Source organism: Cygnus olor, chromosome 4 (genome assembly GCF_009769625.2).
Source record: "Cygnus olor isolate bCygOlo1 chromosome 4, bCygOlo1.pri.v2, whole genome shotgun sequence".
Taxonomy (NCBI): Eukaryota; Metazoa; Chordata; class Aves; order Anseriformes; family Anatidae; genus Cygnus; species Cygnus olor.
In genome coordinates this window covers 8,380,336-8,407,441 of record NC_049172.1, presented here as the reverse complement: position 1 = coordinate 8,407,441, position 27,106 = coordinate 8,380,336, and the positions used below count along the sequence as shown (strand labels likewise).

General features: G+C 38.1%; 1 long non-coding RNA gene across 1 annotated transcript in view; it reads left to right on the top strand.

Annotated features, from left to right (window-relative positions):
- The first annotated feature begins 7,829 nt into the window (after window positions 1-7,829).
- LOC121069817 overlaps window positions 7,830-27,106 on the top strand; it is a 29,690-nt gene continuing 10,413 nt past the window's right edge. Inside the window, exon 1 of the long non-coding RNA XR_005819635.1 lies at window positions 7,830-8,254. This is a non-coding gene — a long non-coding RNA (uncharacterized LOC121069817). The remainder of the gene's footprint in view (window positions 8,255-27,106) is intronic.

Genomic DNA, 27,106 nt, shown 5'->3' with positions numbered 1-27,106 from the left:
AATAGAAAGTGTCAGTCACAACTTTTGTGCTCTTTGATGCGAGTAAGGAACTTCTGCCTGGAAGAGAAAGGGTTGATATTAATTTATATGAATCTGTCTAGAGACAGAATAAAAGTGTCCCTTTAACTACATGTCGAACCACTAGCACACCACTTCCCCCCCCCCCCCCCCCCCCCCCCCCCCCCAGATTCAAAAAATGTTCTTTCTAGCAAGCACTGTTAGGTACTCTGGCACCAGTGAGTCACTGCAGCAGATACATGAATATATTTCATATAATATTTTCTAAAGCACTGTTCTGCAGACGTTAACTATGGTGCCATTCTCAGCAACTTGTAGAAAAATTATTAAAAACATCCAGCCATGGAAGCAAGAATGAAGGGGCGGAGAAAAGATAATGTGTGATTTCATCATTCTTTAAAATATGAAACTCTCTTGTACATAGGTGTAATAATGGCCAGTGTCAGTGCTTATGATGGTGGAAATGCTATTATTGGTCCTAGCAAGACATTTTCTGCCCTGTTATACTGTAGTCTTTTTAAGAATATACTTCTAAACACGTTTCACAGGGTGCTATATACTTAATTGCCAGACAAACATGTCAAGAAAGGAGCAAAATCTAGACATATTCTCAAATGGAGAAGTAGAGAAAGAGCCCAGGAAAGCTAAAGCTCCTTAGATTCAGTCTTGGATTCATCTGCATAGATCTTGGCTGTCTGTTGCTGAAAGCCAGCATGTAGTACAGGTATGATTTTCTGTGTTGTCTGATGAATTTCTCTCTCTCGGGCCTCTTTGTTTTCCCCTGTAGCATGCAGAGGAACGCAGCAACACTGGGAGCTCCTCAGACTCGAAACTGAATTTGTGGCAAGATCCTATCACTTCCTAATTCCTTTTAGGCCAGAACTATTGATACAACAGCCTATCTTGTAGACTTTTGAACTCCCATTTCTTGATGAAATAAATCAGGGAGTATGATAACAAAGAAAATAGTACTAAGAAAGAAAACAACTCAAAGTTCATGAAAGGGTAGCAAGAGTTCCCTGTAACATAGAAAATGAGAAAAACTACAAGATTAACTTGATTTTTTTGAACACAGGTTTGAAATATCTCTAGGTTAATGTAATATGTAGACCAAATTTGCAAGCGGAGTAAATGAGCTTAGTTTCTGTGTTCTCAGCTTAGCTGTAGCAATGCGTTGCTATATTTTGACCCTGCTTCTCGCAGTGCTGTTGCACATGGTAGCTATCCATATATATTGCTGTAGAGTACATCAAAATAAATAAATAAATAAATAAATCTTGTCTTTGGATTTCTTAGTGATTTACATCCTCTTTGTATGTGTAGAAAGAATAAAAGGCAGTTTATCACTAGGTCTATATCATATGGGAGGCTAGGCTTTAGGCTCTGTTGTAGTGAGACTGGTCGGAAGGAAATCCTGCTAGTTTTTTCCAACTTATACTTGTCTGAAGTTAATGAACTTTGTCTGTGAAGCATCTCAATGTATGAGCTGGAAACAGTCTTCCAATTCACTGCATTAAGAATCAGCTAAGTCATATGCACTTCTGTTAGGGTAGATGCTAGGTTTTGGGGGATTTTATTTTATTATTATTTTTTAAATAGAAATTCAAGTTCTACATTTTAGACATCTTAGGTACTAATTAAATATTATTGTCGCTTGATGAGCTCCAAACTTCTGTACTATGAGAGTTCTTTTCATTATGTGTCAAAATATAATCCATTAATCTTCCCAGTGCAAATATATTCATTAACAAGAAAAAAAATCATAGGAAATCTGAGAAGCACAGACTCCCTTTTATCTTAAACTATGTAGGTGTCGTCTAAAAATTTTAAATTAGCTCGATTGACTTGTCACTGTCACCCCTGCATTTTAACAGAGGATATTGACTATTGTTATTGATGTGGAAATAGGTGAACAAGGGTGCCACGCTTCTGCCTTCTGTCCTGTCAATCATTTCATAATAAACAGAAGGATCAAATGAGGGATCATTTGGTGGCAACCAATGAAGCAAGAAGTAGCAAACCCTTAAGAAAGTCGTAACTAAGAACTCCCTGTTTTTGAATACTTTGTCCAGTGTAGAAGGTGAATCAATGTTAATACAAACCCTGGAACTGAACAGTGAATAGCATGACATCATTTCTTACAGTTAGGCTCTCTAGCAGAAACTCATCAAATCATGGCAATCTGCCCAGGCTTAATATTCAGATAATTCAGTGTATCTGTACCAGCTCACCTTCCCAAACAGTGCAGGTCCCACTGGGAGGAGAAATTAAATAAAACTTTTGCTGACCTATATTTTCCTCGGTCCTGAAAGAAAATACCTGTTTTTTTCTTTTCTGTGACTTACTGATTTAGGTTTGCTGAGGGAGTTTTACTTCCAGTAACCTAACAACTCACGTACGGATATAATTTACTGGGAACTTTTGCAGACCTGGAAAAAACATCTGCAAAACTCCTTCTTTTAATGATTTTATTTTTTAGCAAGTTGTTCATAGCAACTTTGGCACACTTCTGCCAGGAATTTTGAGCATTAAAAACATGCTGTATTTCGGAGAATACTGTTGATATTCACTGATACAATTTGACATATCAAAGGATAGTGTAAAGTTTGCTTCATGTCAAGAGCATATTTTCTGCTTCTGAAATGCTGCACTAGATATGCATGCGGGAGAGCTTTCCAAGAGAAAACAAAACAAACGAAGCCTGGAAAGGTATGACCTAAAAAAGAATCACCTGCCCTGCTGAGATCTCCCTGGCCTTTAGTCGTGGGTGCAGGGCAATTCTGAAGAAGCAGAATCTTTCCCACTTCCTGACTATCATGTATGTATGGGAGAACGATGCTGCTGCCTGAAGCCTGCAGCCAGGGCTGGGCTACATCGCAGAGAGCCCTGCTGTACCCAGGCCTCTGCCAGCCTCCCAGCAAAGAAAGCAAGGAACGTGCGAGACGCAGGGCTTTGAGTCTGCTCCTTGAATCTCTGGGTACAACATGCAGCAATCTGCATGGCTGTGCAGGGGAATGGGAACGGAGAAGATTAATGTGCCCTGACAAAGGAGCATTGTTTTGGCAGTATGCAGCCTGTAGGTTCCCAGATGCTCAGAAACTGCTTCCTGCACCCCTGCTGAAGGGCTCTGTTTCTCAGCTGCTCTGTACTGACTTGTATCTACAGTGTGCTGTCTTTCCTCAGATCCCAAATTATACAGGTACCTAATCCCAAATTGGAACTCATATTAATTAGCTTACCAATACACTCTTTTTAAACAGAGGATGTAGGTCAGGCATCTGATCCTTTCTTCCTTTTCACCCTTTTTATTTTTTATACCTGTTTTCTCTCTTTCTTTGTTCAAAAAGCATCCATCAGAGAATACATGTTTAATTGCTTATTAGAAATTCAGTAACTAGTATTGTTACAAACTACTTAATACCTAGATGTAAATGGCAGTGGTATAACAACATTCTGATAATGGAATATCAGTGGCTAGTGAAAATAAAAGGATTTTTTAGTATACAAGGGACAGGGAGATGCTTTGAAAAACAGACCTTAGTTTCCAGGCCTTGTTTTAAAGGACAGAGGACTCGAGAGAGTTAAATTTTTATCTCACCCCTCTGGTTCAGAAGGCACTGGCTCCAGTTACTGCTACACAGGTGTGACAGCAGCCAGAGTGGGTTTATTTAAACAATCAGATCAATATTAACAGAAAATGTATACCTTATTTACTCAGCCCTAGCTGTTATCCAGTTTTGAACAGAAGGCAGAGCCCTCAAGTAGGTTTTGACAGGTACGTAAAGCTCTTGGTCTTTTTGCATTTTTGTCTGTTTATTGCTGTAGTACCCAAAACAATGCTGTCTGTGTGCTGCTTTGCCATGCAGGCTCAGCACAGCCCAGGCAAAGCTGCCTTGCTCTAAAAAATGAGGAAAAGGGATCCAGGCAGAGGAAGCCAGGTCTGTTGGTGCCCAGATCTGGGTCATGACCTGAATAGCAGAGGCTACAGGTGGATGTTACTCTTGTGCAGGCTGAGGGGGTTTGTCCTGCATACCATTATTCTGTGACCATCATATGGATGTTACATTATTTTAAAACATTTTTTTTATTACTATTTTTTTTTCCCAGTATAAATATTGTACTGTACGAGAGCAGTAGTTTCTCATCTCCACTCCAGGTGGGCAAAGCTGGTGAGAAGCCTGTGCACCATGCAAGGAAATACTGAGCAGCATGGAACCATCATCAGCTCAGTGTAGGGCAATTGCACTCCATGTCATACCCTGCAGTTAGCTGCACAGATGAAAATTATTTTTGTACCGGTTTGGCAACAATGTGGCTGATCCTGAACCACTAAATTCTGTGAGACATTGGCTAGTGATTTCCATTCCAGAATGGTCAGAATATAGAAAATTTGAAACTGGTCACTGAGTTTTACTTTTGTCTGATACTCGTAGTATTTAATTTACTTGTCCTATAACTGTGACCGTATTTAGGCTACTGTATGTGGTATTCTGGGCTTCATTAATCCCTTTGCCCTTGGGTTCTTTCTTAGACTTCAGTGACAATGGGATCAGGGCTTAGGTGACTAACAAGAAAGCCTTACTAATGTGTTGTAATTAAAGAACACAGTAAACCTTACCAATATGATGAAAGTCTGTAAACACATTTCTTAGTAATGCCTCTTTAGAGACATGGAGTCTTCGAGAAATGTTAAGTGTTGGTTTGTTTTTCTCCTGTAATTCACAGTGGGATATCAACAATAAAGTCATTAAACATCTCACAGATTTCTGTAACTCAAAAATAAAAATATTTCATTTAGGCCATTGCAAAGAATTTAATTTTAAACTTTCTTCCTTTTTTTTTTTTTGTCTTAAGAATATTTCTGCTTGTTTGTACCTTGAAAGAAAATGTTCATCTAATAATTAGCCTTCCTTTTTTCTTTTTTTTTTCTTGAAAATGTAAGAACAGGATAGTTTACCAATTTGAAATTCTGTCTCCAGACAAATAAAAGTTTCAAGTCGTGAACTTTATTAAATGTGTTGAGATCTACAAATTCCGTAGTTCTGATACCTTGACTTTTTTTTTTTCTTCTGAATTCTGCTGGTATGACTTCCAGGTTGTTGTCGTTAAAATGAGATTTAAATATGAGTGAAAGTGATTAAGTGCCAGGACTGCTGCTGTTACACAGATACCTTACATACCGTGCCCCTTTTTGAATTAATGCTTTAGCTTTTTAGAGAGTTTGAAGGCCCATCCTTGTTTTTAGCAATACTTGCTCATTGGAGCAGAACAGCAATACGAATAAGCTTGTGAAAGAGCTACAATTTAGTAGTTAGAATCAGGAATAAAAAGAAAGCATTCCTTAGATTTGTTGTGTTGTAGCGATGCTTTTCTGTGACTAAATGATATTGACTGTTGTTCTTATTGGAGAGGAAATAAGTATGTGCTTGGAGCTACTCAGACAACTATTCATCATTCTTTCATGCGACAGAAAGAATCCCCGTGCCAGAATACAAAAATGTCAGCTACAGTAGCAGAAAATCAGTAGTCTGTATTAGAAAACTCAGAGGCTAATCAGAGCCCAATTTCCAGGCATGATGCACTTCTTCAGAAGCATTGCTTTAGGACATAACTCAATTCTCAGAACACCACAGTCTGCAACTTAATTCAAGCATTTAGGAGAAAATGAGAGTCTTTAAAATATACATTTTGTTCTTTATTGCTTTCTAGTGAAGCTTCGGTGTGGTACTGTAGTGAATAATGATAATATTCATTCTTAAAATCTGATGCTGGCTCAGTCATTACGCCAAAATAAGATGAGAAGCCCTGCTGTGAAAGGTGATGAGACACCATTAATAAACATCATTTTTTATAACGTAATAGTGAATATTGTCACTTGGTAAATGCACTATTAATATCTGTAAAGGTAAATGATTATTGCTTGGTTACTTTAATTTGTGGAAAATTGTGTTGGTTCATAACCACTTACTTAAATCTGAGTGCTAGTACAAAACAATAGGTTTAAAATTATATCATAGAATCTGTTGCCCTAATTGGAGTCAATTGAAAAAGAAAAAAAAAGAAAAAAAAAAAATAGATAAATAGGTACAGACTGGTAGATTCGATCTCAAAGGTGTCTAGAATTGTAAAGCTTACACAGTAGACTCAGAGAACCACAACTGTCTCTCTGGGTGCAAAGAAAATATAAATCATGCTAACCTATTTTCTGGCCATACTTAGATTTACATCCTCTTTGCAGCATATGGAATATGCTCTCTCTTAGTTTAACCTACTGTGCATACATTTACCCACAAATAGCAACAAATACAGTAAAGGTTAAACAAACAGAGCTTTTGGGCAAGTGCTTTCTACTTTGACCAGGAAACACAGAGTAACTTGGTTAAGATCCAAGACTTATGAGATGGCAAGACGCAGATGGGAGCTTCTTACAAGTAGCACCTATGTTAAGGAGTGTGCTTTCTATCACCATGGCTCAACCCCTCATTCATTTTTCATAGCCTTCCGTTATTTGAATTTTCTAATGAGAAACCATGTTTCTACAATATTGTGCCAAAATTAAAACAATAAAAGGAAGTAACCATTAAACTATTTCATTCTTAACTGAATTTGAAAACACTGTAAGATACTTATCATTGCTAGTTTTCATATATTATTAAAAGCTTCATATTCCTTTTGTAATGAATATAGGAAATGTGGAACCTAATCTGAATTCAATAAAACCTGGAAAAACAAAAGCTTTATCAAGAAAAATGAAAGCACTGCTTGGAAACAAAAGCTAATTAAAAAAATCTTAAAAATGCCCTAGAGAGAGACAAATGTACTGATAGTAGTCACAGTCTGTTTAATATTGGCAAGAATGTCTAACATAACAGCACATTCAAACCAACCTTTTCCTGTACAATCCAGCATCTGGCATGGATATGATGATTAGACTTCATAACATTTATCAGAAATCTTATGCCTATTAAACTACATACAGAAGCATGTCATTCTGAAGTATTGCTCTTATTTCTATTTATCAGTAAATATCTCATAGATTCTTTAATTCATTGATTTGGAGTTTTTCATCTCATATTTGTTTGTGAGAATATTTAAGCGATACAGAATTAATGTAATTTACTGCTGTAAAGAAACACGGCAAAATTCTTGTTCCTCTTTGAAAAAACAGTTGACAGTAACTGGGAGAGTGTGAATGGTTAATATCGGTAAAACTAATAGAGAAAATATTTTTAGTCTACTTTCAGTTTTTTTTCTAATAATTTCCACTTTGATGTTTCTTTATCCACTAGTCAAAGAATGGTATCTTGCTCCATCATTTTCTAGCAAATGTACAAATTCACCCTATGTGACATGTATTAGTATCATTTCTTATGGATTACTATGTCCACAATTTTATATCCAAATGGGGAGTAACTGAATTAATACATTTTTCCATCTTTAACCTCTGTCATTGTATGGGTAGATGTCACAGCATGACATATTTTGTATCTCTAACAAAATGCATTTTCCTTTGCTAAAATACCACCCACAAGTTAGCCACAACCACTGTGGCAAAAACTGAGTCTGTACAGATCTTCCAATTCCCCTTCTGCAGAAAAAGACCTTTTTAGAAAAGGAGTTAACATATTCTGTAGTTTATGGAGGGATCTGCCCCCATAATAATATAAAACATAGGTACCATATCATACTTCATATCAGTATAATGCTTGCAAATCCCTTTTTTTTTTTTTTTTTTTTTTTTTCACCCTGTGAAACGTTCTGTCAGAGTCCTGAATGCCTTAATAAGTTTCAATGACCCTGACTGCCTCACCTGTGTCTCCAAACACCCAGGGCCACCTGAGCTCAGCCTGGGGGCAGCTGGTCCCTGCCACAGCTGTACCTGGTGAGTCCCCAGCCTGCCTTGAGCCAGACCTCCACCTGTGGGTTGACTTCCATCTGGACCTCTTTGTGACCCTAATATTGCATTATGTTCTCAGTGCTTGGTGGGATCTGGTCTCTCTCTCCAGTGTTGCACCACTTGTCTTGCTTAGGTACTTGTAGATGTGCTCTGGCTGAAGAGGTCTCTTCTTGACCTTCCATGGGGTGCCCTCTGCTCTGGGTTGTCCTCCTATTAGACAGTAGCCCTGCTTGGGTGGCTCCATCCCATGCTGATCTGAGAAAACTTCCCCCAGCAAGGAAGGTGGGACTGGAGGGGACTGGAACTGTGGTTGAGTATACCTTTGGGGAGAAGCAACAGGTAATTTTATAAATGTTTCTCTTCCCTTTGTCAAAAATGCATTAGTAATTAGTCTGGATACCTTTCTGCAAAGCAAAGCTGGGAAATTCCTTTATTTACTTGTATGCCTTGAAAATACATAACTCTAATTATGTAAGGTCTAGTATGCATGTTTGAATATTAGGAGACAAAATTTACTTATAATCCTATACCTGACTGCAATCCCAGAATCTGGCTGCTCATTTCTGGGAGAATGTGGTTTTCCTGTGTAGAAAACCTACCCATCTACCTACCCATCCCTTCATTTCAATATGTCCTTGCATTTTTACATGTATCAAAATTTGTTCTTAAGTCACTCTAGAAAATCAATTTCTTTATTATTGCTTAAAATCATTTTATGTTAGAGATCTTGTGAAGAAGTTACACATTACTGTTCTTTCTAAGATTAATACTGTTAAATACCCATGCAGTAACACATCTCTTGGGATTTTTTTCGTCTATGAGTATTAAGCCACTAAAAATCTGTTACTGCTATTTGCTATGACATTCACTGTATTTTCAAGATTTCTATAAGCTGAAGCACTGCATTAATACAGTCTGTTTTGTGATGGAAGTTAGAAACAAACACAAAAGTTATTTCAGATCTGTAAAACTTCAGTGCCTTCATATCTGTAATATAGCATGTTGCCCGCTTTCAGTGATAAGCAAAAGATTTATCTGTCCAGACCATCAAAGTCTCCTGGAATGGCAATATAGCTTTATTCTTACTTTTTATTTTATTTTTTTTTTATTTTTGTTGATATGGTTAAAATACACTAAAGCAAGATGAAATGTTTTGATTTCAGAGCTAAACATAATGCAGCAAAGAAGGGAGATGACAAAATTACAATCACTAGGAAAAACTTAACTGTTGTCAAAGGCTCTGGAGTCTCACCTATAGAAAAGAAGCTGGGAAAAGAACAGATGTACTTTTAAAGCTAAAAACCTGATTTCAACTCCTGTGTTTAATCTGTTATTCATGTATTTGAGGAAGTAGCTTAGGTATAAAAGTATTGTTGTAGTACAATACTGCTGTCTATTTTGTGTATGCAAGTTCATGTCACTGGGCAATGATATGTGCAGACACTGATACTGACAAATGTGTTGGGGATCCCATCGTCATCTGTTTTGTCATCTCTGTGGCGAAGATATGCACGTGCTAGCCACTGCTGTTGTGTGCTAGGTGGTACAACGGTGCTCAGTGGAAATCCAAATCAAATTTTTGATAGAGGCAGCCTTGCACCTTTGTGAGTGTATTTGGAAAGAAATCCTCTGTACTTTTTCCAGTCCCTCTCCCTTTTAATGAGAAAATGTGACGTTCGCTCCTGTCTGTGTCATATAGAAAGGTAGTTGTAACATCAGCTGTACCTCCATGTTGTAGTTTATCACAGCATATAGCACGCATACTTCTGCTCAGGAACACACATACCTCTGGTGGGCTCTGACTGGGGTGGCTAGTCTGGGCAGTGCCTTACATCTGCTAAACAAGTCAGGTTTTCAGTCCAACACTGACAGGTCAAGTCCGCAATTAATTTTAAGAATAACTATGGGCAAGTGGCTTCACTCTTTCTTTCTTTCTTTTTTTTTTCTTTTGGGGGGGGGGGGGGTGGATCAGGAGGAGGGGTGGTGCATTTTTGTTTCCAAGACCTCTCTGTACTGGAAGTCTTCCAGAGTGAACTTTGACAACTGTGATGTGCCATGAACCACAATGGGATTCCAGTTGTTCTTTGAAGTCTTAACTAATACTGGGACATAAGCATCTGTTTTATCCACAGGAGTTACTAGTTTAAGAAATATCCAAAAACCAACAAAACATACACAGATCAACTAACCAACAACAAGCCCAGCAGTTGGCTCCCTCCTAGTTCTACACCTATTTAACAAAAGGGAGAAAGACTGCACAAAGTAGATCCTTACTTCTCCCTGCTTGCTGGTTCCATTTCTGTGACTAATAGTCTTTAAAATGTCAGTGTTCCTCTGCAGTTAGCATAATGTGGAAACATTCACAAAACAGTAGAAAATGTATGCTGAGAGGCAGCGCATAAATTTAAGTGCTGGCAAGAAATGAGGTCTTATCAGTGGTTAAAATAACCTACCATGACTTGGCAAGCTACCACTGTCATTTACATTCTTTACTTCTGTTTCTTGTAAAACCAAACAGCAACAAACCATCTCATGCAAAATCAGCCTTACGCAGAGAAAATAATTGGTTTTTTTCCCCAAATCTTTAGTAATTACTACAAGAAAACAAAAAGTAAGCATCAGTAATAACTAGAAGGAAAAAAAGCCAAAACTCTTTGTTCTCGTTCCTGTCCTGTTATGTGTCACTCATCTGACTGCTTACAGCCTGACCACGTTTTGCTAATCTTAGAGATTATAGTCCCAAATCTGAGACAGCAAGAACCTAAAGGGAAAGTTGTGGGATCCTTTGACAGTGTTGGCTATAAGCAAGAGTCATTACCAACCTAATAATCAGAGAGTGATTTGGCCTCAGAAAAATTAACCAAAATAGCCTATATGGGCAGCCAAGGAACACCTAATAAGCAGCACTTGTTTTTGTTATTGATGGTTGGTTTTTGGTCAGATGCTCGACAGGAAACAAAGATGGTAGTTCTATTTGAGTATCTTCTGTTTGTGCTCTAGGAATGGCTCTGGCAGGTGACTTAGTGTGGATGACATGGATACTGGCTTTAAAGGGAGCTAAGCCCCTATGCTTTGATTTTTTTATTTTTTTTTAAGGATGGGAAATATACTTTATGGGTACTTCTTCTAGAAGCTGAGTATGCCTTATGATTTATTATATTTTTATTTTTATTATTTTTAAAGCTTACTTTTAAGCATAGAAGCAATCCTGTTTATATAGTAGAAGCATTCACCTGACAATTGTATTTATACTTAAATATCTTGATGAATTGAAGCTTTTACCTCCAGTATTTGTCACTTAATTTAATCATTTATGTTAATCGTTCTAAGGTTAATATATTAAATAGACTAAACATCAACACCAATCTATTTCAAAATTTCTGAAGAGTAACCTGTATTTTCAAAATAGTTCTATGTAGCAAGCCTTTGCTAGCATGTACACAGATGAGCTTTTTAAAGTAAGTAACCTGTTTGTAGAAAAGAAATAGAAATTGAAAATCCTTTATTAAAGATGCTTCTGTAGATACTTTACAAGAAAAAATAAAAGTTGTGAGATTAATTCCACAGATTGAAATTATAACCCTATATTTTCCACACTGAGTTACAAGCTGTAATGGAACCCAGGCTGTTACTAGTATATTTTGCCATGTTCTTAATGGCATTAACTCTTAATGAATTAGGAAACCAGATACTAGACTGTGCAATAGCTTTATCAAGGCTGAATCTTCACACTAAGAGTGTTTGATTATATTTGTAAAAAATTTACTCATCAAATAGTGCTATTAAATTTAGGATGCCTTTACAGCACTGTTTCTATTGTTGTTTTCACATTCTATTTTGCTGGCAATAAATCATTTTGAAGCAATTCATTTTTTACACATTGAGAGATAGACAGCAGATCCTGAACTCAGCAGGTGACACATTGAATTCAGAGACATGTCAGTCACATTTAAAGCATATGGCTAACTCCTACAGCAGATCACTCCAGCGGAAAAAAACAGTTTCTATGCAGTTCTCTATCCATGTCAAGCTGAAATAGAATTTGATTTTTCTTCACCTAGAGAATGAACTCCTTATGAATATTCTGTGCTTTGTCACACAGTACTTATAAGAGACTAACCAGTATCTGCATCTAATCTCTGGATTTCATACCTTGAATGGCTAGTCCAGTAGTTCTGATCAGTGCCTCTTCGATTATAGAATATTTATATTTTCCAACCAGAAGATAAATTAAAAGAAAACTCAAAAAGTTATTTCTTATTCCAGTAATAAGAAAGCTAATACTTCAGACATTCCCACCACTGGCATCCACCTTTGGAGCTCAGCTGTGATGTAGGGAAGAAACTTTTCTAGGGCCTGGCAAAATGCAGACAGACTTGAACCAGACCAGAGCCCTGCTCTGCTGCAGATTGTAACACGCGCTTCTGAATGTGACTGGCACTTCCTGCACTGGTCCTCAGGGCCAACTTTGTCTGTAGGAGTCTGTTCTGATAAGCCATTCATAAATAAGATCCAGGGAAGCTATTCAATGAAGTAGAAAATCGCATCAAAGACAAACGTCTCCTGCAAACATCGTATTTTGTCAGTTCTTAGCAATTTAGAAAGTTAGTTTCACCTTCATTTTCTCACATGTGAGAAACTACTCACGCTGCAGTGTGAAAATCTGGCTTATAAAGATTGTTCCATATCTTTTAGTTTCATACAGCCAAAGTTAGGCTGTGACATGCAGTTGCACTTGATTATAGGTTTGAACTGTCCAAACCAGTTGATGTTAAGAGGTAGCTTTGCACCTTGGCCTGTAAGGAATGATATGTAATGCCTGTAGTAACTACATGTTTCCTCCATTGTCTTTGTTATTTAATATTAAAGTTCAGACTACATAGAACTGTGCAACTCTGCAAATTTTGTCTGGATCCTTTGCATCTGATTTCAGCTAATGGTTTTAAAACTAGACCTTGTATCACATCTACAGGGCATCACGGTTGGAGGTTTTATGCATATAGAACAGGAATTCTGGGCGCTGCTGAGAAGCAGCATGTTGTGGTGATCAATTGCCATTTGCTTTATGTCAAAGATGTTTGGAGTTTAGATGGTGATGTCCCAAGTATCTCTCTTATTGTAATTATGATTCTAATGGGAATGTACTTTTTTTTCTCTAATACAGACTTTCTCTGCTGTGAAATCAGTATATTTCCTTTCTCTGATGCTAGTCATTAGACCTATCTATAAATGGAGTGAAAATGGACACAAATGTGACAGATGTGACTTTCTAATTGACATTTATGGTGGAAGGTCTTTGTGCGTTCTCGTACCAGAACACCAGCAGTATTTCCCCTAAGTAACATGATGGCTCTGTCAAACACTTATCTGAAAGGTCAGTCGCGTAGGCTATAGCTCTTGTTCTCCCCTGTTGCTGCTACTTCCCATTCCATCACCAGCTGACATTAGAGTGAAAGCAAGTACCGCAGCCAGGAGACCTCTGCTTCAGCATTAAAAGATCTTCCCAAGAGAGCGGGGATAGTACTTCTTGCACCTGTGGTAAGGTGTGACTGAAAGGAAAGTGGCATAGTAGCCTCGTGACTGCACTGTTTGTCAGGTAGGCTTTTTGACATGGATGCAACATCCATTTGGCTTTTCTTTATACAGAAAATCAACCTGGAATTAATTTTCCTCTCTTTACAATGCCTCCAACACGCAGCATGTGCTCTTTAGCCAGGTGTGATAAACAAGGCTTGTCATTTTGCATTTCCTGGGATGTGTTTCTAATATGTCCTGTTAAGGCACATTTAACACTAAATATAAAACAGAAAAACTGTATCCATAGTAATTCTTCTTTAAGTTTGATTTTCTTACATTTAAGTTACATAAATGTTATGCATACCAAACCTCTGCATGAATTTCTGTATCCATGAGGTGCACCCTTCCTTTTCTGATTCTTTCATGAAATAAAACTGTTCAGGACCTGGGGAAAAGAAGGAAGAGAAACCAAGAAAGCTGCATGTCATTGAGCTCTGTGCAAATTAGGCTATCAGGGAGGCTACGTTTTTCTGTTCAAAAAATAGCTGCCTTACAGACCTGAAGCAAACCTTGCATAATTTCATTACGGAAGTAAGAGGTTTTGCAGAAGGACAGAAGTGTACAGTCTTCTGTCAAATGTCCAGAGAGCAAGTAAAACTAACATGGCTGGACAGGAGGATCAAGGACATTTCTTAATCCATTTAAGTAGAGTAAGATACACGCAGAGATTTCTAACTGCAGACCTGAGAAGTGCAGATGGATGCATCTATATCTAGTTTTTCCTGATTTATGTTGACAGGGAATATGCTATCAATGCTGGAAATTATTTTCCCCTGACATAAAGGTCTCTCAATAATTGAAATTTGACCCAAACATGAGGGACTGGTTGGGGTAGTTCAGTTTTATCAAATTTTCCATAAATTTCCTGAATGGATTGACCTTTAGCATCTGTTTAAAACTCTGTTTCCCACCACATCTCTGCGGTGGCCTAAATTTATGTCTCTAGCCCTGTGCAGCACGAAGTGGGGATTAAATGTGTGCTCATAATTTCCTTCTCCTCCCCTCTACCCCCTCAATCAAGTTCTAGAAACACTTTGTCATGGATGAGAGTTTTCAGACTTATTTTAGCAACAGAATTAGCGAGGAGAATTCCAACTAATGCATTGACATTTTGTTTGAAAATCTTAATTTACTCTCTGAATCATTAAATTATTGTGCTTTTTCTTTGTTGAAGGTATTGATTCCTTCCTTTCTCCTCCCTCCTTGCCCCCTCTTTTGTTGTCATTGTTGCTATGAGATACACAGATGTGTTTTCTTTTAATTGGAACGCATCTCATGTTCTTACAAGCATGCAAACTACTTCAGTGTAGTGCTTCCCCACTTGTACATTTGATGGCACTCTTTCTCATGGTCAAAATATTCAGCAGGTGTTTGTATTGTGATCAGGAAGTTCTTCCTGCTTGTTTTCCATGAATGCATACACTGGCATCCAACATCTATCCTTGTGTGTGTGTGTATATATATATAATTTTTAATTATTATTACTTTTTTTTTTGTGAACTTCTATGAGGACAAAAAATGAGTTTAGTTTTTTTGGAAGCTGTAGTCAATGAACTGAATCTATTTCCTGTAGATTTTGATTGTTGCTGGCTACTACTAAAAATCTTTCTTCTCGTGTGTCTAAACAATGAAGAATCTTCATTATGAATGAAGATTCTCAACCTTCACTAGTTTGATCATTTCTGTTTTTTTTGTTTTTTTTGTTTCTTTTTTTTTCTGGCTTCTTGAGGTGTGTCTGTGTGCACATGTTCTCCATTAGTTTCTTGCATATTGTTAAACTTCATAAGTACCTTTCAATTTCAGTAATTCTAGAAATCTGTGACTGTGTTATCAGGGAAGTAGGAATAGTACGTAGAACATCATTTAGCAACCTATAATATATATAGCTCCTTTATGAATACACTGAACACCAGTTAAGTAATAGTACAAAAACATTACGAAGCTAAGACTAGAAACTAAATAGACTGTTTTAGATGTAAGTATATGCTTTAGAGTAGCCAGTTTTAGAAAACTGAAAACACCTATGAAACAAATCAGCTTGGGGAGTGGGAGAATTTAATCAGAAAAATGTGAGTGGTAGGGGGCAACCTTTAAGATAATTTCCTTTAGGTAATGATGTATCTCTTAAAGGCTTAACAGAAAAGAAATGCATACTGGCTCATGTCTAATGTTCCCGGGAATGTTCAGTGAAGTTCTTGCAGATCTTTCTATCTAGAATTTTGGACAAAGAAATACAACAATAATAAAAATAATGAAAGCAACTTTTTCTATATGGGTTGCTATTTGGCAAGCATGGAGTTACAAAGTTTTACATAAATGTATGGAAAAGGTATTTTCTTATCTCTAAATGTGAGGTTTTTAAATAATTCTTTGATAAAATATTTGTAGAAGTTAATGAGACTTGCATACTGTATATCAGTGTTTTGACAGTATCCTTCAACAACTCTTCCCACTTCACTCAAAATCTTGAACGTATGGCAATCTTTTTTTCCTGTAAGAGAGTGCTTACTTTTGAAGCCCTAATTTCCAAGGGCTGGACTGAACCAAAATAAATATATCTGGGTTACAAACTTATCCTTCACATTCAGTGAAACATGGAGCAACACATGAAAAAAAAAATCTATCTGGAATAACTTGAGGTTTAAATGCTTACTGTTACACTTCTGTTGGTGGAGATTTTCCTCTCTAGGTTAACAAGATGCGGTATTTGTTATTATTAACACTGATTCTCTTAAGGTACTTCCTGGAAGATCATAGATACTTCTCAATTATTTCTATATCACTGGCTGAGTAAATATTTCTGAAAAGACCTCTGCAATTTGAAATACAGTGTGTTTTGGCATCTTTGGTAGTACCCTGGGTGGAAGATTTGGAGTGGATTCTTTCTTAATTGTATAATAGAATGGCCTAATCCACTTCACGATGAAGGAAAAGTGAGTGTCTGTTGAAAGCAAGTGGCATTGGAGCACACCATTATACCTGACCGTTTGTAATACCTGAAATGGCTTACGTACTGTTTATTATTTCAGAGACAAATTGTAAAACTTTCTGAAAACTAGGTCACTATTACTGAATGCAAAACTGAAATATACAAAACCGAAATTATCATTCAGTCTGATAAAGGAGTGAGAATAACAAAGTGTGTGTGTGTGTAGGTATGCATACATATATGTGTGTGTGTATATATATATATATATAGGGAAGTTGCATTTTGTAAGTCTGTTATTTGCTAGTCAAATAAACAGTCTGGTCCAAACATCATTTATGGTTGCAGTAAATTTCCCTGTTTTCACTAGTACTACATAATATAAGAAACAAAGAGACTTGAATGCAATTTGACTTAAATTGCTTGTACATTTTCAGAACTTCATACCAAACAAAAAAATTACATTTTTATTTTTCAAGAAATCGCTGTTAAAGATCATAATGTATCTAATAATTGCCTTATTGGGTAAGCACTGATTAACATCAGATATTCTCATATCCTTCAGTTCTCTATCTTTCTAACTGGGAAAGAATATTCTCTGAAAACTTTGCAAATTATTTTAAAGTGTTATGCATTCCAATACGTAGATGATCTTATTCCTTAAATGTAGACCAATCTTACCTACGTATATGTCAGGAGAGATCCACTGCAGCCGTTATTGACTTCATCAGTAGTGTGCCTAGAATTTTCTTCAGTCATAACCTATTTTAAGTGACGCTATTCTATTCAGTAAATCTCCTTTACAACTACTTTTGTGTGCTTGTTATGAACTATGATACTATTCTGATGGACTACAGTTTTATTAACTATAAATGTTCGTTGTGTATGACCTCCTCCTGGAGAAATGATTTTGTGCCATTTTAGGATTTTTTGTCATTGCTTTGTTTTTCTCTCACTCTCTCTTCCTTTCTAGAACCTCTTGAAATGCTTGGGAAAAAAATAATATAGATTTTTATATCAGTAATGAGAAGTCGCACATCGTTGATGTAGATACTCTTCATCTTACCCTTTCTGTAAAATAAAATTGGGGAAGAGAATGCAAGGACATAAGAGGGTTTGACAGAGTTCTCTCCATGTTAGTTTGAAAATAAAATAATAATAAAAAAGAAAAATATTGCAGAAAAATAACCCTTTACTGTTTTCAAATCAGTGTATTTATATTATAGCTTGATATATTTCAGATCTTAGTAGCGAATTATCAATATGAATATTAAAAATGATTCAGATCACCTTACCTAAATCCTCACAGAAAATTTGAAGGTAAAATTTTTAACACTCATTATTTTAAGAGTTTAAATGCTTGTCAACAGACTACTATATAGAGGAGCCATTTGTTTGCTGGTATCATTTTTGATATCAAACCAGTAAACAGTTAACGTCTTCTTGATTCTTATACATTTCTTTTGATGTTTTTGTATTCCTGTAGATAAAAAAAAAAAAAAAAAATACTTTAAAGCAGTAGAAGTTATTTTACTGCATGGTAAGTCTACACCTGCTTTTTTGTTGTTTATTCAGAGAGAGCGGAAAAGCAACAAAGTGTGGTTGTTTGCCCTGTTTTTCTTCTATTGCTTTTTCTTTCTTGTGCTATTGCTTTTACAACATTTTTATATGGGGCATTTGTATTTGCCTTGGAATTATGTATCCTTTTTTTTTGTACTGTTATCTTCTCTGTGTTGTATTGCCTCCATTTATTCTGTACTGCTTATGGGTTTTGTTTTTTCAGCTCACATGTTCTGTTTTCCTCCTAGACACCCCTTATCTTATAAAAACAAACAAAAAACTAACTTCTATTAGTATGCTATGTTATAACTTTTTTTTTTTGATATGGCCAATTTTTGTACATAGCAAGGACTATAAGTGAATCTCTTCTCCCTACTCTAATAAATCCCTCTATAAGATACACAGAAGAACAGTGGTAACTGAACTTTTGGGTTAAAGTTAGAGTGAGAGTTTTTGCCAAACTGGAAATTAACTTTGCAATATCACTTCTTCATGATAGGGTTTAAAGTAAGAATTGAGTTCATCTATGTCCAAAAGACATGAAATAATACTACTTCCTCTGTTGTGAAGATTGTTACTAGTTGCTTACTGGTGTTTTTTTTTTTTAATATAAAACCAAAGCAAAAGCCATTATCAACACAGTCTTCATTTTCATCTTGTTTACTGAATGGAAATGTTATAAAACTAGTAGACAGGGGAAAATGTCAATATCTGAAAAGATGTACTGTGCCTTACTCAATAAAAGTAGCAGTGTTTTAAGCTGGTGACTTTGTTTCTTGATAATTAGACATGGCCAAGCAAAGATTTTTTCCCTAATGAGAAAAGGAAATCAAAGTATCAAGCAGAACCCTAATGAGAAACATATTTAATTGAATTGCAAGTATTCAGGAAAAGAGACCTGTGGTGTTAAATTCCTACACTGAATGTAATTGCAAGGGTGGACAGGCTTACAGATCTGCAAGTGAGGATATACATATGCATAGACATACACTGGAGTAGTGTTGCTGTGACAGATGGTCATTCAGAATCAAGCGGGACTTTTTGTCCCTTTGTTAGCAATGTGGAGTTGAATGTTGCTGCAGTAGAGTAGTTACCCATCCATGTGCCCATCCTGAATCAGTAGAAGCACATCTTCTGGATCTTCCCCTCTGGCCAAGAGACAGGGAGTCTTTGACATCACTTTTCTTTGAGTGTTAGACTATTACTGCAGCCTTACTCAAAGCGTAGTGGCCTTTTGCTGAAATCCCAGTAATTTCTTTAATATGTCAGTTTTACATGGGATCTGCAGCTGTTTTGCACAAGCGTGTCTGGCCAAAAATGATGTCTTCACTGAACAGTACTTTCTTTCCTTACAAGATTCCTTCCATTCTCTCCATACCGTGTCATTTTTTTCTAATATCTGGAGGATATTACATCAAAGTCCCACTTGTGATCATGTCGCTCTGTTGCACTATGTTAACACAGTTTTTGAATGAAAGTGTTCTACAGTGTGCATTAATGAGGAAAGATCTTTGAGTTTATATTCTTCTGAAGAATTGGTAGTAAATTAAAGACAGCTTAACTGATTCTTTACATAAAGAAAGAAAACTTTCCCATTTGCATAGCCTTGTAAAGAGTCTTTAATTCTGTGCTTCAAAGTTTATTGAGGTTTCTGAGCTATATTCAAAAATATGAATAATTGATATTGGAAATTATGACTTTTTCAGGTAGAACTGTTTTCAGCAGGACTTTACATAATCTGGACAGAAGTACATTCCATTTATTTTAAAACACTTCTAAAACAGATTCTGTTATGCAAAAATGCATTTTAGAAGATTAAGCCTGAAAGTCACCTTATCTAGTCTTCCATAACCCTCTGACACGTGATAATCTGAATTTATTCCTATGATCTCATGATTTTACTAGTCTATAAAATCAAGTTATCACTGTACACATTCAGAATAGTAACACTTAGTCTTTATGTAATGATTTATCATTTATTTCTTTCCACATTACACATGCTAATTCACTAGGTCTCATTGTGTGCAGTAGAACAGTATTATTAAAATCCAATTTATAGGTAGGTAAACTGGGGCACACAGAGTTTGAAGGCTTTGCCAGCTGGCTGACAGCAAGTCAGCTTTAATGAGGAGTAGGCTCAGATGGTCTTGATTTTTTTTTCAGAATGCTTTCATATATTACCCTATCTGTTGAATATAGTTCACTTGAATTTGAAATCATGTTGCTAAAACAAAGCTCTTCATGCTGGTGTGTATGTATGTAAAAAATATTAAAAAAAAAAAAATCATGTCCTCTTCTGGAAGTGAAAGACTTTTTCACTGTGTGTTCAAGGAAGTTAAGGCTTGACTATGCAAGATACTCCACTGAAATGGCTCTTGTCAATTGGAAAGATTTATTCTGTTTGGCTGTGAGACTGTAATATGTATTATGTATGTAACCCATTATACGGTACTCTCCAGTCCTGATGGTAGTGATTTTTCCTTTTTTCTAAGGAAGGCAAATTATCCTTCATTAATCTCTCTCATGCTCCATTTAGACCATTGCTAGTATACTGCTAAGTTTTTGTTTTTTAAATATCTCCCTGTCATCTGAATGCTGCTCAGTTTTCTAGGTCACCGTATTAGACTGAAATTTTCTTGTGGAGGGGGAAAAAAATCGTTCAAAGCTTGTATATGCACAATACTTTAGAGCCACGCTCTTGCTTACAATCTTACAGGAAGTCTTGGAAACAGATAACCAGTTAGGGTGTACAGGCACCTAGTTAGGGTGTTGGCAAGTAAGAACACCTACTGGTAACACTGTAGACCCTATGCAGATCTTTCCTATTTTTTTCCAATCCCTCTTTTTTTTTTTTCATGAAGTTTCAGAACTGTCAACTCTAAAGCAGTACTTTAAAACAATCATTCTCGCACAGAGCTATTATGTACATTCAGATACCTGAGTCCCAGTATAGTAGCTCAGTATCCAAGGTCTGTTGGATGGAGTAACATCAAGCAGACCTGTTAGATATTGTGACAGGTGTTGGGGAACTTATTAAATTTATGGAATGAAATACCTTACAGTTCTTCACAGGCCACATTTTGTCCTCAGTTACCACTTCCCCTGTCAATATCCACCATTAAAACTGAGAATCATGGGTGAGAGATGAGAACAATAAGAGTGTATTCTTACTTGTTGCAGTTGTTTCCCATACAGCTCTCACTAAAGCAATCATTAATTAAACTTGTTCTTTGACATTCTGTAAAGAAGGAAATATGAAGTGGCTGTGTTGGCTTTAATGGATTATTCTGAGCTAGCTACGGACAGCATTTGACCACTAGATTTATTGATCCATCTAAGTGTTAAGTTTAATCAAGGAGAAATATTTGTCCAGTGGACTATTACTTTGTTAACATTCTGAAATATGTTTTAAAGCATCGTATGCAATGGTTTTATTCTTATATAAAAATACATAATATATGGAATTGCAGCATGTGGTGAAAGTTTTAGCTGAAATCCTGCAAGAAGCGTGACATTTCTTAGCATGGAAAAGAAACACATCACTTTTCTTCTCAGAATGCTGAATAAGGTATAACACTTTCTGGCTATTGAATGCAAACCCTTCTGAGCTAGCTAAAAGGGGATCATAGAATCATAGAAACACAGGGATGGAAAGGACCTACAAGATCATCTAGTCCAACCCTCTTCCTATCACCAATACTACCCACTAAGCTACTAAATCATATCTTGTAGCACCTTATCCAGGTGCTTCCTGAACATTGTGAGGGATGGTGACTCCACCACCTCTCTGGGCAGGCCATTCCAGTGCCTGACCACAATTTGAGAGAAAAAGTTTTTCCTGGTATCTAATCTAAATCTCCCCAGGCACAACTTGTGGCCATTTCGTCAAGTCCTATCATTAGTTATCTGGGAGAAGAGGCCGACCCCCTCCTCATCACAACCTCCCTTCAGGAAGTTGTAGAGTGCAATGAGGTCTCCCCTGAGCCTCCTCTTCTCCAGACTAAACATTCCCAGCTCCCTCAGCCGCTCCGCATAAGAGTTGCGCTCCAGACCCCTCACCAGTTTTGTTGCCCTTCTCTGGACATGCTCCAGGGCCTCAATGCCTTCCTTGTAGTGAGGGGCCCAAAGCTGAACACAGTACTTGAGGTGTGGCCTCACCAGAGCAGAGTACAGGGGGACGATCACCTCCCTGCTCCTGCTGGCTACACTACTTCTAATACAGGCCAGGATGTCATTGGCCTTCTTGGCCACGTGGGCACAGTGCCGGCTCATGTTCAGCCAAGCATAAATCAACACCCCCAGGTCCCTTTCCTCTTCACAGTCTTCTAGCCACTCCGCCCCAAGCCCATAACGCTGCATGCGGTTGTTGTGGCCAAAGTGCAGGACCAGGCACTTGGCCTTGTAAAACCTCATCCCATTCACTGCAGTCCAGCCTATCCAGATCCCTCTGAAGGGCCACCCTACCCTCAGGCAGATTGATACTACCTCCCAACTTGGTGTCATAATGCAAACTTACTGAGGGTACACTCAATCCCCTCATCTAGGTCATCAATAAAGATATTAAACAAGATAGGCCCTAGTACCGACCCTCCAGCCAGTTCTTGACCCAGGGAAAAGTATACCTGTCCAGGCCACAGGCAGCCAGTTTCCCCAGGAGAATACTGTGGAAGACTGTGTCAAAGGCTTTGCTGAAGTCTAAGGAGACTACATCAACAGCCTTTCCCTCATCTACCAGTCTGGTCACATGGTCATAGAAGGAGGTGAGGTTGGACAAGCACAACCTGCCTTTAGTGAACCCATGTTGGCTGGGCCTGATCCCTTGGATGCCACACACATGCCATGTGATCTCACCCAAGATGATTTGCTCCATAATTTTCCCTGGAATGAAGGTCAGGCTGACAGACCTGTAGTTCCCCAGGTCCTGTTTACGGCCCTTCTTGTAGATGGGAGTCACGTCGGCAAGCCTCCAGTCCTCTGGGGCTTTTTCAGACAACCAGGAACACTGGTAGATGGTGGAAAGTGGCTTGGCAATCACCTCTGCCAGCTCCCTCAGCACCCTAGGGTGGAGCCCATCTGGTCCCATGGACTTGTGACATTCCAGATGGAGAAGCAGATGTCTAACTGTCTCTTCCTGGATCACAGGGGGTGATTATCTACCTGAATCACAGGAGACTTCCAGGTCAGAGTGTAAATTATTGAACTATTTGCCCTAAGCCCCTGAAATCTCTTTTCATAGTTCACAGGCTTCTCTGAGTGACTTCATCACTGCCCACCTGAACTATGAGTAATGGGTAGTAATCAGTGGGGTGAACCAGCTCTGGGAGTTTTCTACTTATGTCTCGGACCTAGGTAGGCAGCACACTTCCCTACGGCTCGTCTGATCTGCAAATGGGGCCCTCCGTTCCTCTGAGAAGGGAGTCACCTACCACGACCACCCTTCTTTCTTTCCTGGCTGAGGCAGCCTGAAGGCATGGAGTCAACTGCCTCGTCCTTGGTAACTTCTTTGGGGAACCCTCCCATGCTTCCCCACTTACCTCCCCTTCACTTTCCAGTGCTATAAACCTATCGCTTAGGAGGACCTAGGGATGCGAGGGAAGCAGGGGGGAGAGGGGAGTTCGCCCACGATGCTGAGCAGGAACCCTCTCCCAACCCTCCCCATCTCTCAGGTCCCCCTCCTCTGCCCGACAGGGCAGGGGGTCCACCACCATTGTGGGGTATTTCCCTGGTGCCTTTCCCTCTGGCACGCCACGGAGCTACTCCACCAGTCGATCTCCTGCTCACAGTCTCTGATGGCCCTCAGTCTCTCAACCTCCTCTTTCAGCTCTGCCACCACGCTGAGCAGACCTTCCACCTGCTCGCACCTCACGCAGTGGAATACCTGCCTCCCTCCCCTAGCAGCAGCAGGCTCTGGTACTCCCTGCATCCAGAGACCTGTATAGAAACAGTTCTGGATAGGCCCTCTGTTTGGGTCACCACAGTGTTTTTGGGGCAAGGTCTCTGCCTAGTGGAGACCATGGCAGAAACTGTGGTCACAGAGACTGCCAGTAGATAGGATGGACTTGAAAGGGAGGAGGGACAGAACTCCTGTGCCTCGCCAGATGAGCTCTCACACCCACCAGTGCAGCACACTGCAGGTGGTTCTTGCATGCACTGCTGGCCTCTGCCTGCTCATGCTGGGCACCGCGCATCACTGCCCTCCTGGAGGCTTTTTCTAGGCAGAGGGCCTGGGTGCATTTGCTGTGGCCCTGGCAAAGCCCACTCCCAGTCACCCTCTCTCGTGAGAGCTTGCAGGTGCGGCCTGGTCGTGCTGCTGTCCTGAGCCTCCCCTGCTGAGGCCAGGGCCTGAGATACCCCTGAACTTGTGGTCAGGCGCTGCGTCTGCGCCAGCTCCTCAGAATATGCTAATCACTTCTGTACTACCGAGTATTTGAATATCTCAGTATCTATTCTTGGATGATGTGTAGTCTGAAACACAACAATATCCAGGTTTCCTTGGTACATTATCTATAAGGATTCCTTGGTATGTTTGTCTTTAAAGACAAAGGAAATACTTTATCCATTTTAATAGTATTTCAATAAGCTATTTTACGCTGACGAACCTAATATCTGTGATTGGCCTAGGTGTCTTGAACTGACCTCCTCAATGAAAAATCTATTTGTTGATACAGTAGCTATAACAGAAATGAACCAGATAATGTTCCTCTGGGTCAATGAATGCCAGCTTGGGTCTGCCTCACTTAGAGCTAGTACTCCCTTCAAAGGTTCTTCAGAAATCGTGTTTTCATTCACCTGAAACTTACTTAGAATTTGACAGTATTCTTATGCTTCTTAATTGTTCAAAGCTACTTCAGAAAATATTTCTAGAGAAAGAGCTCAGGAAGTAGCATATATGTCTTTGCCTGGAGATACTCTTCTTGTTCATTTGGCTGTGTGATCCCAGGATGCTTTTTGTAACACCTATAAGTTGAGAAAAAATATATTTATACTAAACCTCTCTTGTGAATTGCATGTTTCTTTCATCAAACTCAATGCTTGCAAAAGGCATTATGTATGGCAATTTACTCTTCCCTTTGGAGAATATCGTCTTTGCTGTTTACTTTTTTTTTTTTTTTTGGCCAGGAGTCTTGCGCTCATTTGGTGTGTTAGTTATAACCTCACTTTTATAAAATTCAGTCATCAACTGTGATTCATGAATTAAATTTCAGTCATAATCAGAGCCGTATGTCACTTTTGTAACTTCTGAAAGTGATGATCAACTCATGTTGCGTTCCTCCTTCCTGACAGCAAAATCAAAACATGAGTTTTTTCATTAAGTTCTCTTATCAAAGACCCATTTATTTTACTTTCTCTGAATCCGGACACATTGATGCATTTCTGCATGACATGACTCTTTTGGAATGTTCACTGAATTCATGAATCATTTCACAGAATACTATTTTTGGATGAAGGTAAGTGGGAAACAAATATTGTATCTCTCTTCCTTTCAGTTTTTGAATTAATGACTGACCTGTAGCTATCCATCTTTATCCTTGTTATTCTGAGTCCATGAAAAACTCCTTTTTGTTTTGGCCACACCAGGGACTTATCATGGCATTTTCTTTTCTTTATAGTGAGGATGGTTCAGGAGAGTAACCATTCATTTAAGTTTCTGACAAAAGGATAAGTATTGAAACAGAGCCCAAACAGTGGTTGAATCTTTGAGAAAGGTGCATGTTTGAAATGTATCCTGAGAGTACTGTAGGAAACAGAAGTCAGTGAGGAATTTAATGTGGCAATTCTGAAGGAGCCCCATCTCTTCACTGAGGTCATATGGGTTCTTGCTAATAAATCACAAAAGTGAACCTCATGGAAAAACATATGAACCGTATTGTCCAACATCAGCTGCAATATAATTTTTTTTCACAGAATAATTAGCTATTTAGCTGTTTTTCTATATAGCAAGGAATTGTCATTTTCCTGTAATGCTTTCTCCATTTGTGTCTTGTCTCCCTGTCCCTTAATTAGCCATTGTGCTGCAGGCAAATTAAGTACAGCGAATCTTGGTGGGTTATCCTATAATCCTAAATTCAGAGAGGTGCCTTCTCTTCTGTTCTTGAATTCATAATTCATACAGTTGAACATCTGTAGTTAATTCACTTGCCTGTTTGCCATCAGAGCATACAGAAAACAAGTCCATGAGCTTTTTCTCTGCAGGCGTGCTCCACACCTTTTTGGTGATACAGGAAAGGAACAAAGAATACCGGGAATGAAATTATGGCTGTGCAAGTCTGAAGAGAGTTTCATTTGCCCTGCATGTCCCTAAATTAGTACGTGACAATAATCGTTAAGGAAGTTGCTGAAGTTGTAATTGGTATTTCTACTACCATACGTTGAGGTAGACAAAATCCATTATTTTCCTGCTGCTGACATATGAAGGTCACTTATGAGAGACACTGACTCAAGAAGCAGTGTCATTGCTAATGGAAAGAAAAAAGAGGCTGATGCTTGGGTATATTTTTAATAGCTTTTCTCAAATTATGTGGGTAGCTGCAATTTCATTATTTATTCTCAACTTATGAATCTCCAATTGCATTTACAGAAGCAGAGAAGGATTTTCAAAATCAAAGCTTAAAGTAGAGCGGACACAATTGCAGATGCTGATTTCTCAGACAAAGTACCATTTCAACTCTTTGGGCAAGTTTCAGTGTTCTGTAGTAACAAGACCCTGTAAAGAACAAAACACTGGTTAATGAGGTCTGTGTTTCATTTCTCTGTCTTTATATGGCACCCCATGGATCTTAATATTTGATATATTATTAAACATATAAAACTGACAGTAGTACTCAAGCTCAGTAATTATAAAACACTCGCTTATCTCTACAGAGCTCTGAGGCTCTAGCAGGATAAACACTTAAGAGAATGTTTCATCTTCAGCAGAACAGACAATTTAATTTCAGTCTTGTATGATATATTTTTCCTGCCCATGGAGTACCAAAGTTCTTTACAAAACAATCAAATACATAGCAAAGTAAATATATGGACAAACATAGCAATTTGTATCATGCTCAGCAAATCTAAATGGATGTTTCATTCCAAAAACTGGATGAAATTCTGCTTGCTTAGTGTTTTGGTGAAAATAGAAATCTCAT